General features: G+C 40.5%; 1 protein-coding gene across 2 annotated transcripts in view; it reads right to left on the reverse strand.

Moving 5' to 3' along the window:
• The window catches only part of nexmifb (neurite extension and migration factor b), a 79773-nt gene extending 64748 nt beyond the window's left edge, over nt 1-15025 (reverse strand). For both annotated transcript variants that reach the window (XR_011977911.1, XM_072663766.1), the window contains exon 1: nt 14374-15025. The gene's annotated coding sequence lies outside the window, so the exon portion shown is untranslated. The remainder of the gene's footprint in view (nt 1-14373) is intronic.
• Nucleotides 15026-19281: the final 4256 nt, after the last annotated feature.

Below are 19281 nucleotides of genomic sequence, written 5' to 3' on the forward strand. Positions count from 1 at the left end.
GCAAATTCCTGAGCAATATGAAGTTCTGATCTGTTGCGATCTGTTTCTAATGAAACTGTAAGGAGCGTAAAGGCAACCGCACACCGGATGGGCTGGACGCAGCAAGCAGGAACTCAACACTATAGTTTTTAATGTGCACATGCTACCTGAGTTTTACTGAGAGTCCCAGCACACCAGTCAGCACACAAATCAGCAGCTTAATCTAAATGAAACCCAGAACTGCTTTAGTAAGTGAAGGACAGTCAGTCTTAAGTCCTGAAAATAAATACCATCTGTTACTTCAGCTAACTTTATGCAATACGGTGTTGCACAGCGCTTAACAGTCCAATACAAGCCTCTCAATTCAAATAGCATGGGTATCCAACGGGATATGGTAATGTCTGCATTTTCAGTTTATTAATGCTACCAACATTATAAAAGTAGGACATCTGAAACAAAAGCTGAGCTTTATAGTGTCCCAATCCTAACACCCTACCCACCTGCTGATGCACTGTATGTCCAAATGTTTGTGGATCGCCTTCTAATAAATGCATGTAGGCGCGTTAAGTTGCACCCATTGCTGACACAAATGCATTGGCTAGAGGGTAATAAAGCCAGTTAGCACTGAGCTATGGAGCACTGAAATTCTGATGGTGCTCCATCCAATACTTTTGGGTTGGGGAGTTTGGGGTGAGTTGGGGATGAGGTGGGGTGGTGATCATCATCAACATCCCGACTTCACTAGCACTCTGAGTGCAGTCCTCACAGCAAAAACTCTTTTTCTAATACCTTTGATTATGAAAAAAAATGAATGAGCAGGTGTCCCAATACTTTTGCCCAAGGCTAATATACAGTAGGCACTAAGCAAACATGCTAGTCATGTGACAACAATACAGCACAATATAAAATAATGCAACACAATTCAGTTAAATTCCACACGATGCATTTTTACATTTCCACTACATTCACAATAAGCAGATATTAATATTTTTTTTATGTACATTGCACGCTCTAATAAACTTAAAGATATAAAAATAATAAAAGTCGATTTTAGAGAATTTTCTTGTTTCTTTCTAATGTTTATCTAATCTAATCAGATTAATAGCTTTCCTTTTATTCTCCTTTCCTCTTTTTCAGCTAATACATGTGAAAAGCCAAGCACCTAAGCCAAGGAGTGTTTAATTTTTCACAACATACTTTTTGAAATATATATATGCGACATAGCTCGTCTTAAAATACAGCACACCTGCAATGCAGTCAGGTCTATACTGAAAAACAACATAGTTGAAAACATATGATGCAACAGGGCTCATCTCACAGAACAGCACAACACACACAACTGAATTCTCAGTATAACTTTCAGTGAGTGTTTTCAGAGTCAGACAATTTGAAAACTTTATATTGGTACCAGGCCAAAAACACAGGGTCATCAATAAAATATGCTGCGGCCTCCTCCCATTTATAGACAATATGCTCTCTGACATGATGACTAATTCAACATTCTTGTGTATGTTGTAATGATCAAGACCTATAAAGTTGATCATATTGCTGATGCCACAAAAAAGCATGCATCTCCAAAATACAAAACTTTACTGAAGGCAAAAATGTTCTTCACTCTTATTGTACATTAAAGTAGTCGATTTATATATTATCATGAAATATTTACATAATGTTAAATGAGTTTAAGAATGCATTTACTTAATCTGAAGTTGTTCTTTGCTGTAGAAACAATAACTATGAGAGATGAGGTGAACATGCTCAGATACATTTTACAAGCCTGTTTACAACCCTGTTATTTTGCTCAGAAGGAAACATGCTGTTTTTCATTTTCTGCTTTTATTGGCTGGTTTACGTCCCTAAAACTGTCCAGAGCCGCATCGCACAGCTTAGCTTAGCCTTGTCTAGCTTAGCACTGTAACAAGAACACACTATAAATTGCAGCAATGCGCAAACAAATATACACATATAAGTGTTGCTGTCGCTGTCCTCTCTGGGTCCAATCAGTGTCCAGTCGGCACAGTGTGTGGTTAGCTAACTGAAGAGATTGTAGTAAGGTCTGGCGGGATGAGCTTTAAGCGTCCCTGCCCGGCTGTAGCTTCTGGCTGGCTTTATCGGCTTCTATTCAATCAGCTGTAGCCCTAGAATCCCTAGAAGCTAGCTGATGCTACAGCCACCCCTGGACAGTGTGTAGCCGAGAAGCCGATGAAGCTAGCCGGGAACTACGGCCGTACCCACCATGTTGCTGGCTCCAGTCCTCCCAGTTATTCTCTGCTTTCGCTAATGGGCTGAGTATGTATATTTTTGCTGGTATAAATAAATTGAGCCAAGACTGTAACGGAACAGTTTTGGGGGTTAGAAATTTGTTAGTTTTACTGTAGGACACAGTGTTTAAAATTCATGGTATGTCGCTTTCAATGTAGGGAAAATACAGCACATAGCAGCTGTTCTGTTCATGATACATAAACAGCAACAAAAATAGAAATACATGTTTTTGTGAGGGGTTTCGGACAGCCACAGTATTTAGTTACCGCATCCATCTTAAACTCCAACATACAGTCTCCATCACGTGTAACCTGACTGTGTATTTTTATTATTTTATTTTATTTTATTTTATTATTATGGTGTTATTTTACAGCAACGTTTGATCACTATTCATGCGAACATCAGAACCTTCCTGAAGCTGTAGAATAGGTGAAAGTCATCTCACACAACCGCGACTTTGAGCCAAACTATTCATTTATTATATTTGTGCAACATGAAAATGAATTTCTTTTTTAACATGGACAATCTGTGAGTGCAATGCAGGAGCCTCATCGTATTCATTAATGCAGCTAATTATATTTCATGCATTTAGCGCCGTAATTAATGCAGAAATTAATTATGAATTGAAGTCATGGTTGCGTCTAATTGAGGAGGATGTTAAAACTTGGAGGGGGAAAAAAACATGAATTTACCTGACTGCCTGGCAAAATATGCTTCCAGATGAAGGGGTGCTTATGTAAACACTTTTGGACATGCAGCATTTGCTGAGGATAAAATCAGCCTGATTTAATGTTAGTGTGGGTTGCTTTTTCATCACCTTTCTCAGCACTTCTCTCAGCGTTCCCTCTAAAGCTGGATGGAATGGTACACTTCAATAAGACAACATTTCCCAAAAATATCAAGGTAGCAGATGACATTTAAGTTTGTATTCATAAAGTTAATGAAGCCATGCTTCCTGAGTACTGCTACTGTTTTAGTGGAAGGACGTGTTCACTAGGCAACATGACACCTACAGTGGCATGCAAAGGTTTAGGCACCCCATGTCAAATGTTCTGTCACTGTGAACAGCTAAGTAAGTAAAAGGTGACCTCTTTTTCAAAAAGCACAAAGTAGAAGTTGCCATTTCTGCAATGCAATTTAAGCCATTTCTTTTTTTATTTCCATTGTTCACAGTTGTTGTGCATGTGTTGATGCACAGTAGAACAGTGCACCGCCACTGCAGAATCTAAAGCTCTGCAGAAGCGAAATCTTCCTGAATTTTGTAGGTAAACACGTTTTGACTTGCTATAATAGCAATCCTACAAGCAATCCTCTCGGAAAGTTTTCTTGGTCTTCCAGACCTCAACCCGACCTCCAACTTCACTGTTAACTGCTAAAATTGTCCAAAACAAACTAAAATAATACACCTAATCTCTTAAAGTGACACGGGAACCGTACAAAGTAAATTTACGTAAATAGTACTGTAAACTGTAAGTTGTAGGCAGTTCCTGGAGAAACACTGTATAAGACAAGAATAAATGTAAATAAACATAAATACAGTAAAGCAACAAATGCACTGTTTTTAGTATTAGTTGCAAGTTAGTGTATTGATGTCGTCACCTTCATGCAAAATAGCTTTGAGAAAAAAAAAAAAATTGGTCCATTCACCATTAGGTGGACTGGAGGTTTGTGTCCGACAGCAACGCTATGTTTGTTAGAGAAATACATTTTGAAGAACAGAAGTTCTGGTTTCTGATCATTCTGTGAATTCCGTCAGCAGCTCACCTGATTTACTTTAATGACAAACTAAAAGGTTAAATTAGGTTTTCCATGGTAACTGGAAACGCTAGGTGTTTACACTTGTAGTTTTATGTGGTTTGGCCTGATCCAGATATAATCCTAATGCTCAAGACGCATGAAGGGACCTGGTGTAAACAGAGTTTAAGTTTAAATTCACAAAATATCACTAAAAAACAACTAACTTACATATAACTGTCTATTCAGTCTGCAGTAGTTTAGCCAAAATAGCCAATTTGATTAACTAAAATCCATAATAAATGTAGAATATGGAGATTGGAGGTTTGTGTCCGACAGCGACGTTATGTTTGTTAGAAAAAGAAGTCGTTTTGTTTTCTAATGTCTTGGTAAAATCACGACTGTCTATGGATTAGTTCAGCTCCGCCAGCAGCTCACTTGATTTACTTTATTAACTAATAAATAGGTTAAATTCACAATGTATTGTTTAGTTGTTGGTTTGTATTTATGGTAAATTATTTTTTAATTTTCTAATTTTATTTTATTTATTTTTTTTAAGAAATGCATACAGCGTATATAAGCTTCACATATCAAGGCATTTGCACAGTACTGCACATTACAGACAAGTATGTTTCTAGGTTTTATCAATATCAAAATCTACATTAATCAACATCACTCAATGTTAAACCAATGCTGGTACACTGTAATAGATGTTACACTGCACTAATTCCCACTACACACATCCGGCATGTTGTGTTATGGTGGTTGAGAAAGAAATAAAGTGCGCTCCTTCTTCCTGCCCCTCACATTCCTCCATTCACCAAGGACAAAACCACCTTTGGAGAAAAATGAGAAGTGCAGGAAACATCCTTACAACATCCCTTTTTTTGGCCCCCCCACCCTGTCCCTCCTCTTCCACAATCGGCCTCTTTGGCCACCTCCTCTGCAACTCCATGCCAATGCCTGAAACAAGAGAGTGCAGAATAAAAGGCCTAGGCACACAAAGAACCTCCTGTCATTCTGCAGGCTACTTCTCACAGGAGAACCTGCCCATTGCTGATCCTGGGAGACACCGAAACCCCCCCCACTCACACTATCCTGCTTCTTACAATGCTCTGTGAGTAGGACGTGCACTGGCGCAGGCCTGCCTACAAATCAAAGGTCTCTGGCGAAGGCCTGCTGACTTATGGACCAACTATTAACTGTCTCTAGCTATGGTATTTTTTTTATTTATGATTCCAACACTCTTATTGTTTCTTATTGTACTCTTATTGTTATTCAAACCTAAAGTATATACAACACATGCTATCTAGACTCATTTTGTTACTGTCTGTGCCTTTAAGATGAGCTCTGATTGGCTGCTCTTTTTTTTGCCTTACTCCAAAAGCACTCGAGGGTTGAAACACTCTTTATAACTTCAGTATGAAGGTGGAGCTAAGCTGCTGTAGGTAAAATAAGCAAAATATGTAAATGTGACATTTATGACAACGGTGAACAGGCGCACATGAACTGGAGATTAACGATAGCAATATTTACATACTACACCATACTCTTCCATTTCAAAAAGGCAAGGAATATATGTCCTTAAATGATATGGGCCCTTTATGATTGTAGTCTAAGTCATTTATAATGAATTTCCCATTCTGCCAAGAATACCAAGCATGGTGTGTAACATAGATGGAAACCTATGTAACATCAAGGCCAAACATGCCAGAAAAAAGCATTTGCAGCCCTTCCCGTGCTGTTGACTCACTATATAAGAAATTATCCGTTCTGGTGCACCTGCATCCACCCTTATCTGAGTCATTTTCCTGTTGACAACTGTAAAGTGTCACATGATGGGGACATGATTTAATCAAGAAGCTCTTGACCACAGCAGCTAAAGTAGAGTAATTTACATGCGGTGTAAAAACTCTAATGCACTATTCACATGAAAGGGAAAAACAAGCTGCCATAGGCTTCAATGGAACTGGATGCCACTGCCTATTCAGCTGTAGAAGACCACTACACAAGTTGCTGCAGTAGTGTGTATTTCATTAGGAAACAGGTTCGTACATCCCGTCGCCAGAACACAGTGTTTTCTCGAACGGACAGTGAGCGAACACATGGGTGGATTAATAATGGACTTGTCGAACGTAGAGGAAAACCACAATATCTGCGCTTTGGTGTGTGTGCCAGTCACGCTTTTGGGTGAGCGATGCCTGCTTATCTGTCTGGCAGAAAAAGGGAGAAACACCACGGCTAAGTCTCTAAGCATGGCTTGCTTACACTGCGGCAGGATCAGGCAGAGGATGACTGACATCAAACCCCGACAGCGCCGCCCAATCAAAAATGAGCCTCTGTTACGTCTTCAGTAGATGCACAATGGCTCTGTGCCTTTCATTCCCAAAGAAGCTCACGCTGGAACAGTATCAAAAACATCCTTTCATTCAGGTATGCTATGCCAAAGCCAGACCCAGAGCCTTAGTCTGAGTAAATTACAGGGTCTGTCTTCTACAGGTTCGACATTTGCTACATGCTACTGTGCTTTTAAGACTCATATGTCCATTTTTTTAGTTCTGATTGGCTGCCCTGTATTGCGTCTCATCCAAAAGGCAGTCCAGAACAAATAGTGGAGTTCAGACACAATAGTGTCAAAATAATGGAAACTTTTGCATGTTGGGGCCGATCACATTGAGGCGCATATATATATATATATATATATATATATATATATATATATATATATATATATATATATATAACTGACATTCCTTACTCTCACAAAACCACCTCAGAAGGTAGCTGCCTTACACATTGATCTTTACTTATACTGCCTAATCATGGTATATATTTTTGTTATAACAACATCCTTAAAATAATATCTTTATAAATAAATATGTATACATGTATAACATCTAAAAAAATACTGTCCGACAAAACCCCTATACAACAAAAAGGGTAACCTTTATAACTTTCAATGAAAGTCAATGTGAAAAGATTTTATTCCAAGTCATTTGAAAGCATTTCTATTGGTCCATTCATCATGACATTTTGACAAAACATAAAGAACAACTGACAGATTCATATTTTGTCAAAAAATGTAAAAAAAAAACAAACAAGGAGATACAAGAATTTTGTGACAGTGACAATATATTTTAGCAAAATGTGTCAAACAATAATGTTATGTATTACTGCGACCGAGGAATAAGAATAATGAGCAAACAAGCAAATTAAATTGTCTTTATTTTATGAATTAAAAGTAATTTACTTATGGGCGTTCTTTTTTTCCTTGTTTTGCACTGGGACCCATGAGATTGTAGTCACGCCAAAGGCTAAAGTGTAGCACATTCATAATGTTAATTAAGGCATCGTTCCTGAGTAGTGATGAAAAATGTCTCCAGTTTACATTTGTGACAATATCATGCGACTTCTCTGACAAACTACTGCTAACATGCTGGCACATAAGCTACTGAGGAGAAAATATCTTGCATAGAAGCTGACCATTCTTCATTAGCATGCATTAGCATCTAGTAGTAGTAAGCCAGATCATTTAAGATATTTATACTGAGCTGATGTGGCAATATTAGACCGCTACTGTTCTGAACTCTGACGCATATTTATCTCCTATTAGTACACATTCACTGATGCTAGCACCCTTCGCCGGTCCCCTTCTATCATGCCCTTTTGCACATCAGTCAAATCGCTTGCTTTGCCCATGGAAGTTGCTTTGCACTCTGCTACAACTGACTGGTGTGCTCGCTTATTTACACATGCAGTACACCATGTCACTCAGCATCTGCGACATCCCAGGTCGAATTCATTCCCAACCAGGGGTGGTCATAATATTCTGATACGACTGTGACAGGGCGGGAAGGGTAGTAGTGGGATATTCTAAAGTCGTAGTGAAGGTGTACTGTGAAAGGACTTCTCGCACCTTGAGTGCCCCAAAATGGCCTAACAGTAGTGCCACACAAGCCACTGATGCCAGGGGGGGCTGATGACTGGTACAGCGCCTGGTATTATATATATATATATAATACCAGGCGCTGTACCAGTCATATATATATATATATATATAGTATGATATGACTGTGCAATTGCAAGATCATTTTATGCTGCTGATATCTTAATAATAGTATAGCATAATAATTTTATTTTAAAGAGCAATGAACTAGCAATTAAAAATAATTTAGGGAGATGTATTTTTTGGCAACGCTGCCTATTTTTAAATGCTAAAATTAACACCTATTAGCCTGTCACCTGTCGTGCCCCAACATTTATTCTCATGTAAACAAATGTAAACCATATGTGCAATATTGAGGTCAGCAAAAATGATTGCGGTCATGTCCGTATACTGTAACACAAGTCAAAAGGTAATGAGGCCTAGGGACGTACTGATCCGGGTACTGTGGATATTAATGGTGAAGTCACACAAAAACTTTGTATTTATATCTTGTTTCTTAATTTTTTCCATATTTCACTTTTTGAGATTTTGAATCTGGCAGCTGTTCTTTACATCATATCATGATTGACTTGGATGAAAATCTTTATCCTTTAAAGGTTAAGAAGGTTTTCCTTCTAATGTAAAGTTGCTATTTTTGAGATAAATGGATTTACATAGACCCACATGACAGCAACGCTATATAGAGTTACGAACTCTATATAGCATTGTAGAAAATGTAGATTTTAGGACAGTAGCTCAGCATCACCTAAACACTTCACTCTTCCAGAAAAGCATTATTCCAGGATATTGTTTGAAATTTAATTCACACCGTGATTCTCCCAATTCTACCAATATCAGTAAGATTCTAAAGTCCCTAATCGCAAGTTTCTACATTTGATCTAGGGAATTTCTATATGATTTACGTTGAAACCTCTCATGTTAGAAAAGCAAGGACAATTTGCTTTTCCATGCTACAAAACAAGACTGAAAGGCAAATCTAAGCGAGCCAGAAGGCAGGCACAGGGAAGTGTGGAAGGCAGGGACAAACACCGTTAAGGGTTTGACACCGGCTCCTTCCCCGGGGGGGTTGCGGCCCACGCTCCTTCCCCCTCTGGCCATGAAAAGCAATCAAGGCGCTGAGCAATCTCCCCTGGTCCTCACCTCTGTTTAATTACAGAGCGCTCCAGCAGACGCTGCCGGGGGCCCGCCGAGCCGCTCGTGTAGCACGGGGGCGAGAGACATGGTGCAATAGTGCTCTCATTTAAAACACGGCGCGGGACAGGGACCCGGCCAGCCTCGTCAGCGTTTCTCTGCCAACGTCCATGGCCCACTTCAAAACGTTTCAGTGTTGGGATTTTTTTTACCGCCCGGCTCTTTCTGACACAGCACGAGCAGCGGCCTTCGAGAGGCTGCATCCACGGCATGGCGAGGAAGAGATGAAAGAGCAAGCTTACGATTCAGCCAGTGAACCTTTGGCTTAAGATTGCGATTTATTCATTTTCCCCTCAAATACTGTGTACTTGATGCTCTGCGGCACATCCCACTACTGTCACTTGGGAATGCTCCAATATGGGAATCGTGGACCAATGCTGATTTCTGATATTTTAGAGTGCTAATATCTGCCAATGTCAATGCTGATACAGATGCTGGTGAAATAAACACTTATAAAACGCTGAAATTGAGACTAGATTCAAAAAGTACAAAAAAGGATGCATACATTTAGGAATTCTAAGCCATAATACCATAAAATACCATATTTAAAAGGATATTTTTATACATTCAAACTGAAACGCAGTTTCAAAGGATGATCGTGATTCACTCTACACACAGACACAGTGTTTCTTTTAAATAAGCCAATGATGTTTTGACCATAATTCTGAAAAAAGCCACATATCACGAGCTATAAAGCCTATAATCAGACTTCCGCCATCATTACCTTTTAAATGGGGAGGGTGGTCGCAAATTATAATTAGCAGCATTATTGTTAATAAGAAAGCCAATCTTCTGAATCAACTGATCAAGTTGATTAAGCCAATCAACTGAATTCGATCTAGAACATGTTCATTTCCATGGACTGCTGATACTGCTATACAAGCTAACATGTGGAAGTAATCGGGGTCCAAGCACCACGTGCCCTAATGAAGCCAGTATGATATCTTCTACTAAGAATATCCTCTATTTAAAATGCAGTCTCACAAGAAATGAGACATTCAGGACTGACTGATTTAGTGTGTGTTAATTCTTATAATCCAGTCTGACTTCTCCCTGACCATTCAGCTCCCAGTACACACTCTGGACTCATATCTGTTGTTGTTTGTCAACTACTGTTGTAAAATAACTAAAGACTCCAAACTCTTTTATATACCTTCTGAGAGTGCTCCTCAGCGCTGCCAGCTGGGCAATAATGTCCGTTAATGAAGCCTTGAGGCCAACATATGGCGCTCTGAACACTGTGGTCAAAACAAAGACTCGAAACTGGATTGGGATTAAAATAGCCAATACCCAATTCATTAAAATATGCCTCGATGGGGACATCCTGGATTGGGACATCACAATAATGCTGGTGGATCCCGCTACAGAGAACTTGCCCCTTTTTTAGTGCCCATGCGTCATTGTTTTCTGTTGTAGTGCAGTAGCCCAGCATCACCTACACATTCTGCTCTTCTGCAATACAACAAATATATCCTCATGTATTCAGTTAAACTATCGATCATATCTAAACATCTGTCTGTTGCCAGTATTTCTTTTTTAGCAAAGGTCTGTCAATACCAATACAATCCTTGCTGTCCTTGCTTGTCCTACGTCTACAAACATAAATCCAGAAAAGACTGAGCTTCTGTCGTTGAGCCAAATAAGACAGAAGAGAAGAAGTTTGAATCTGCAGTGTGAAATTGTTCCTAATTAAATTAACAAACTAAACCTATTTTTGAAATGTTGCCATGCCAAAGCCTACTGTCGTCCTGCAAATCACTGCAGCAGCGTGAATCAGAGTATTGTTCTAACTGATAACAAGTGAGCGCTGGGGTGTGGATCGTAAATAACACAGGAAAACTGCTGTTCGTGTTGTTTTGATCTGACTAATAAGAGACTTTTTTTTCCTCTCGTCACAATCACTCTCTAAAGCTGTGCTTAAGGCCAAGGCCTTTTCAGCAACTGTCTTTATTTACCAGTGAATGCACTATATGACAGTGACGTGAAGAGGAGGCTCAGGCAAATGAAGAACGTGAGCGGTTTTGTTCTGCTTGGAAGTAGGACTGAAAGAAGATGAGCCAAACAAAACGGCACCAGAAAAGACACAGCGTGTGTTTAAGCAGGATCCGACTGGTATGGGTCTATATGCATTAGGCTAACACGGGCCAAAGATTGAGCAAGAAGCACAAATGTTGCTGAAAGCCAGACCCCCACCTGCATGCGAGACTAGTTGGATGCACAGGGTGTTGAATCAACAGTAGCTGTCAGCTTACTTCAGAGTGAAGGGAATCGATGTAGAGGCCTGAGTTTGTCCGTGTAATTGATTCGGATGGAGCAGTGGATTGGCTGATAACTAGCTGAAGTGCAGTTTCCAATTTCACAACCAAATCTGATGCAGGGGAGAGCACAGCACCTAACACTTTTTGGTTTTGACTATTTATGTAAGCAAAGGGCATGTAAGACCCCAGTTGTCACTAGGCGGTCTGGTAAACTGATACAAGCACATTAGAAGCTCATTAAATATAAAATTGTTTGACCCAAATTAGTTTTCCAACTTCCAAATATACAACATAATTAGTGAAAAGTTGTGTCAAACATGCCAAATGTATTTTACAAAATACAGCAAAATAAAATGTACAAATATTTTATTTATATTTATAACATATGTAATATGTTTTGATAAACTTGTGCATTAAAAAAGAGAATTACTGTTATTAGAAATGAGGCTTATACGCAACAAAGGCCACTTTGGGAGAACAGATTTTGGGAGTATTTTTGATTCTTTATGTCTGGACATTTCCAGTGCCAGTGTCCACGCAAGAGCAGAGTAAGCTAGAGAAAAAGGATCAGTGCTAGGCCAAACTAACGCTAGCCAACGGATCTCTTCTCTCCAATGTCCGCTCCCTTGAAAACAAACTGGACTACCGCAGACTAGCACTAGCCACACATTAGAAGTGGACCTTAAAAGCGTTGTGCTATGTGAGGAAGCCAAACTGCATGAGGAAGCAAGTGAGTGGGTGCTAGGCTAAAAGCTAAACCAGCAGACTCACTGTAACCTCTTCAGCTATCCTCTTCATCTAACTGCAACACTGTCCCGTGGAATAATTACGAAAAACGATTAATGCTCTTGTTACAGTGCTAAAAACTAAACAATGCTGTAGTATGCGAGGCCACACTAGCACCTTGTGAGCCCACCATCAACAGAAAAGGAGCAAAAAAGTTTAATTCTGAGATAAAATAACAGGGTTGTAAATGGCCATCCAATACTGCATACTATTCATGTATCAAATATCAACTTAAAATTCTCAATTAATTCACTGTGTGTTATCTTTAAGGTGCAAAAACAAAGTATTCAGGGTGAATTTCTGGAGGTGGTCAAAAATGACAGATGACGTTGCTCTTGGAATACAAGAAGACCAACCAAAAGCATCTTCAGCTTGGATGTTTTACTCAGCGCTACCCCTTCTCTCCTAATTACGAAAATGTTAAAAATCCACACAAGCTTGTCATCCCGTTGTGAGGCGCCTGCTTGATTTCCAGCAGCGTGATTTTCTCTCCCTGCATTTCTGTCTCTCGTCACGCATCTCAGCTTAGTTCCTGGTTCAACCACCATTTGACTTTGCCATCTGCTGCCCCTCTAAATAAATTCATATTCGTGGCCATCGTTTAAGCGGCCATTGTTGTGATGACCACAGAGAAAACAAACAAGCACACATGACTAAACGCGGAGAGGGTGGAAGGAAAAAAAAAAAAAAGGAAAAAAGAAGAGACTGCCCCATTGATGGACTCGTGAGTCAGTCAGCCAGCGAAACAGATTGGGAGTGATATAATACTTGAGGCTGGAAACTGAGAGCAGAATTCAGCCGAGCCTTAAAGTGGGAATTCCAATCATTTTCCAGAATCTGTGCACAAATCCAGTCACTGATGGGTAGGTGAGGTCTTTCAGAGAAGTTGCATGTGAAATGGCTATTTGGAGAGCAACTGACTGAAGAGAACCAGGAATCACAATGTCTACATTGCAGTTATAGCCATTGGGTTAATTATCCAAACCCACCAGTTAAGCTACACTTATCATCTGAAGAAAAACATTTTTAATATATTATATATATAGTTTTATTTGGGACCTATTTTTCATTAAGTACCCTGCATGTATCCCTCCACACTGCTGATCATATATTTTAAGCTAAATGCTTATTGAAAACTACCCCCCCTCCACCCAACCACCCACTAAATAAAAACAACATGTCCTTTTCGGTTAAATACATTCAGTGTTGGAGCTTTTAGAGGCTTTTAGAGGCATGAAACTCTCAGGACGTCTGGTTCCCATCACCACCACTGTGACCAAATCTGACCGAGAGAGTTTTTTCTCCAAAACAGAGCGTTAACCACACAAACACTCTGAACGACTGGTTTATGATGGCTTATACGCAACCATTGAATCACTTGCGACCTTTCGGGAAACAGGTGGAATTCTCCTTTAAGCATGAAACCGCTCCACCACCAGAGATGAATATCAGGATCACTGTCAGCACATCAGCTCATGCATTTGCCTGCATTTTCTCCTGCTTATCCTTCTTATCCCTGCAAGGCTTTCTGGATGGTTATTGTACAAACCAGGGGGCTTAAACATGTTCTTTATCCGTAGCGAAGCACTGCGGAGTAGAATTCCTGATACTGATCACTAGTTACCCACTCAGACTGTCCTGCAGGGGCCTGAAGGGGCTCAGATTCCAATTCTAAATGACGAGAAGAAAGACTGGCCGAAAAAAAGAGGTACACAATTAGGGCAAATGACATTTTCACTGAAATGGGTTCATATAACAAGCAGTCTGACCATGGTTAAAAAAAAGGGGTACAGAAATACCCCCCCCCCTCTCTCTCTCTCTCTCTCTCTCTCTCCTTCTCCTGTTCCTCCTTTCCCCAATGTGAATGGCTACAGATCTGTGTCCTGGAAAGACTGCTGAATGCTCCATGCTGCTTTCCCAATCCCACCAGTTCCCAGAAGGTGCACAGTATTATCCAACACTTTGTGCGCACTGCATTATCTCACCAAGCCAAAAGTGTCCCTGCGAAAACAGCCTACGTCCACTGTCTAAATACAAACTGCAGCCAAAATGGTCAGAACTGAACCCCCGCCTTCACGCAGCCCACCATCCCACCATCCTGTAGCTTCCCAGGGTTTAAGAACTCCTGCTTAAAGACGGGGACGCACTGCACAAGAGCTAAAAGCTGACATGTTTGTTTCCCCAGCAGTGAACAGCAGCAGGACGGGCTCTCCTTACCTCAGCACCTCCAGCGCTCGCTGACAAGACTGACAGGGGCTTTTTTTTTGGGGGGGGGGGGGCTTTTTTTTCTTCTTCTCGACGCCTCCTCTGTCAACATGAAAATAAGCTCGGACCCTTCCTCGGACAATTCCTCCCCCCTTTCAACGCAGGCACTTCTCCATGTTTCTCTCCTTTCCACCTCCTCTTCCTCCTCCTCTTCTTCTGCTGCTGCTTCTTCTTCTTCTTCCTCCTCCTCCTCCTCCGAGCCTGGGCCTCCTCTATTAGCAGGTGGACGCGCCTCCCAGTGATGGAGCCAGCCCGCTTCTCTTCCCCCTAGAGCTCCATTTTAAATGACAGCACCAGTTGTACTCCACCATGGCTCACAATGGCAGTGAAGCCTGCGTTTCTGTCTCCAACTCCCGCAGCGTGCAGCTCCCCTCCCTCGACTACCAGGTGCTGGATGGTGCCATTGTTGAGGCGTTATCTGTTCTCTATCTCTCTTTATTGCAGCCGGACCTCTCGCTCGCTCTCTCTCGCTCTCGCTCTCTGCCTCTCGTGCCCCCCTCCCACCTTGCTCGTAGGGCGCAGTCTCGTTAACTTGCTGCTCCTCTTTCCTCGTCTCTTTTTTCCCTATCCGACCTATGAAAGAGCGCGTAGAGCGCCAGTGTTTTCTTTCCCCACCCGTTTTCCGGAAAGCCCTGCTCTCCCAAGGCAGGACCGGTTAGACCCGCCTTCTGAACACAGTCGACCAACCAACACTTAGAACCCACCTGTGTTCCGGATAGCTCCGCCCATCTGCGCCGACATTCGCTAACCATCCACCGACTTTGGCTCAGTAGGCGGGGTTAAACTACCGCTAGCCAAGACGGAGCGGGGGGCGTGGTCTTTTCTGAATACAGGTGGGGAGGGGGAGGGGGGGCACTACAACACGCTCTCTCAGCGCGTACAGAACACACACCGCGCTGCTATTGGCTGACTGCGTGTGAGTGGCTAATCGAGGCGCCGTAGGCGGAGCTTGCCGGAACACCAGTGGGAAAAGAAACGTGAGGCATGCAAGAAATACACGAAGTACAGATTGAATGTGACAGACATACATCCCAGAGAGGCAAACTGATATTGCACAAGCCTAGTTAACAATAGCAATATATTATATATAATAATAAATAATAATAATCCAGGCTTAATTATGTCTGCACTGATAGATCTAAACATTACTTAAATAGAACATTTCCAGCAATGTGAAATTAGAGCTAAAATGTCTCAGCATACAGCCTGTTATGCCACATAAAATAATAACAATAATAATAATAATAATAATAATAATAATAAGGAAGAAAGTTATTAATAACAGTCTGACAAGGGTTAGAAAGTCCTCTCTACTGCTTTGGGACTTGCAGCGAATCACAGTGAAAGCATAATCTCCCTAATGGAGAAAACTTTTAAAACCTCCCAGAAATGGCCAGTCTAATAAAATTCCTCCAAATGTGCAGCAAGAATCATCCATGAAGTCATTAAAGAACCTAGATGACCATTTAAGGAACCTCAGGCCTCATTCATGTCAGATCAATGACTGTTGTAGACATGGACCCCGTGTTTACATTCCCTTAGGTTCTATAGAAAGGAAGTCAAAACTGTCCGTCATGTTGTCAAAAAATAAATACTATACTACCTAGTCCATCATGTCTAACTTACACTACCGTTAGCTGGCTGGCTAACAGCTAATTAGATCACATATGCCATTTTATGATAATATCAGACTTACCAGAAAGAACTTTGTACAGAGTGTCTGTTAGTGCGACTAACAGTTTAACACCACATGATCAGTAATAATATGATTACCCTGCTAGCTCAACTACAACTGATCCTGCCCCATGCAATGAACAGAACAATCCTGCAGACTGTCTCTTCCAGCCAAGGCTGTCAATCACTTCATTCCTAAGTGTAACCCCGCCTTCTAACAATATATAGCACAATAATGTTTTACAAACTGATATCTGCAGGAATAAACTGTGCCAATATTAGCACTGGGAGAACTGACTGTTGGAATTAGACACTGGAGATAGAAAGACAGTTTAGAGGAGAAAAATGGAAGATGGAAAAAGCACTGTCCATGCTTTCCTACAGCCATTGCTTCAGATAATGGGAAAAAAACTATATCCATGGAGGAAAAAAGACACCTTGATGAACTCCAAGCTTTTGTGACTTTTTCGGAAGACAGGGAGTCCTGTTACATCTGGCATAAAGACAACTCGACAATAAAAACACCATGCCAACAGTCAAACATGGTGGAGGTAGTATAATCGTGTGGGGATGCTTTGCTGCTTCAGGGCCGAGGTGAATCGTCATAATCGACATGATAGCGCCGTGAATTCTACTCTCTACCAGAGCAGGAAAACACCTGGTCATCAGTCCACAGATCTGAAACTCAAGCAAGCATGGGTTCTGCAGCTAGACAACAATTTCAAGCACAGAAGCAAGGCCATGACCCCTCTTCAGAGATACAATTGCAGCTGTTGTTGAGTTATTAAGTTTAGGAGGGCAATTACATTTTTACAAAAGCTGCTGCAAAGCTTTATGTAATAAACATGCAAAAAAAAGATTTTTTTCATAGCACTGTATAGCAACATATGTTGACCATTATGTGCTTAGCACAACCCCTCTGAGCTCTACTGTCCCACTTTACAAGGACACCCCTAGTTGTTGCACCACTCAGTCATAAATTGTTGAAGGATGGACCTTTCCATCTGACATATGCTCAGACGACTAGGAGTCAGGCAATGAATTAATTAGACAGAGATGAGGCGAAGGCCGAAAGCCAACACAGCTAAACCGAGAGTCCAATTTACTCAAACCAAGCCACAATGAGAAGCCAGTGCTTTGTCTTCAGTTCTTTCAGTTCTTTGAAACACCAACAAAGCCTACAGCAGCTTGTAATCTCCCCAGCATCCTCGCTGAGCCCTTTAAAATCGGACAGGTTAGTATGTTCCCTGCAATCGCAGCCATTAATTTCCAGTACTAAACGAGTGCTCGCTGCCTTATGAGTAAATAATTGTATAAATGGAACAAATAAACGGTTTTATCTCAATTACAACAAAGGCCTTGAATGGTACTCATCGCCTTTGCGCATCTTTAAAAAGGAAAGCGCTTCTTCTGTTCGTTCACTCAGCAACGAGACCTTTGTTCTTAATGATCGTACATCTGAACACACTCAGACTAGACTGTGTGAAGCCTGGGTGAATAAGGGTGCTACTATTGTTCTAAGCCAATTAATGCTAAGAGGGGAAAAAGGCAGTAGGACAGACACTGTTTGCTAATGCTCTTCAATGCAGACAAAATCAGCAGGAGAAAATTATGACAACGCAATTATCATACTAAAAAAAACTTAACATGTCTAGAAAAAAAAATTAAATGCTTTGAGCGATTCTATGGAAGAGCCATTTTTGTAAAAAGAAATGTGTGAAGAACCTTGAAAATGGTAAATTTGCATTAAATGAAGGTTCTTCACACTCACAGATCTCATTTACCAAAATGCTTCTTCTAATTGGGCATCGCTCAAAGAACCCTTTGTAGCACCTTCATCTTTTGGAGTGTAGGTGATTGTAATCTGAACAGTGGAGCTGACGCAGAAGGACTTTGGGACTTAAGGAGTTGAGGATTATTTCTTGGTGTCTGGATTTTAATGAACAGGTTACATTGTTTCTAACAGCGACTGCAGGCTTTAATTGTGGCCCAAGCTCTGCTGTAATCCGTGTTGTCGATGCGTCCCTTTCATTATCGCCGCTTTCCTGTTCACAGTGATGTCCACAGCACAGTTGTGAAGAAACACTGTCACCTCTGCGGTTCTGGAGGACTGAATTGTACAGGTCAGTGACACAGCCTCACCTTCTGCTGCGTCCTTTTCTTATACAGGTTTAGTCAACAACATGAACAGCAAATTAAATGTAGTGCTTTTACTTTCAGTCTTTGCTCCAATTAATCAGGAGCTTAACCACTCTGGAAAGCAGCAATACACTTGGAGTCTATTACGTACTTCAACCCACTCTGATCATGTTGAGGAAGAAGAAAAGGAGAAAATTAAGGAAGAAAAAGACAGTTAATTGTGTGGTAACGTGTACATGAGTCTGACACCCTGCCTTATTCTGAAATTTGAATTTTCTCACTGTGACTTTTTAATTTAAGCAGTTAGAGCCACCCTTAAGGCCAATGAGCCAGACCCTTCATCCTCACCTGTCCCCTGGGTGCCGCAGCAATGTATGCCTACTGCTCCGGGCATGTGTGCTCACTGTCACTGTGTGTTTTTGATCCCTTCACCCTCCTGGCAGCGAGGGCTGACCACCATGCTAGGCCCAAGTGATTACTGCCACTGCATGTGTTTTTAATAATAATATTAATATGTAATATTATTTTAATTATATAATATTATATAATAATAATAATAATAATAATAATATAATTAAATTATTAGATATAAATCATTATTTTTGTAGTGATAATATTATAGAATAATAGAATATTTTAAAATGATAACAGTATTATTATTATTATTATTACTACTACTACGAAAGGTAATGTAAGTAATAAAGGATTCTTAAGCTAATCTTAAGTGTTGCAAAATATACACAAGTATAAAAAGAAAAGGAAAAAAAAAAAATATATATATATACATATACATATATATATATATATATATATATATATATATATATATATATATATTACCTTTATTTATAGGGATTCTTTCATACACATGGTAGCTACAAGGTAGTGATGACCAAAAAATCATAAAATAAATTATGTGAACTGATAAGCTGTAATTATAAAAGACACTAGAATAAAGTGGCGCAACTGAGAGCCGACTCCAACATCAGGAGATCATCATTTCACAGCCATCTGTGACCAGGAGCTACAAGATCACCATGCCCAATG

Source organism: Salminus brasiliensis, chromosome 19 (assembly GCF_030463535.1).
Source record: "Salminus brasiliensis chromosome 19, fSalBra1.hap2, whole genome shotgun sequence".
Classification (NCBI taxonomy): Eukaryota; Metazoa; Chordata; class Actinopteri; order Characiformes; family Bryconidae; genus Salminus; species Salminus brasiliensis.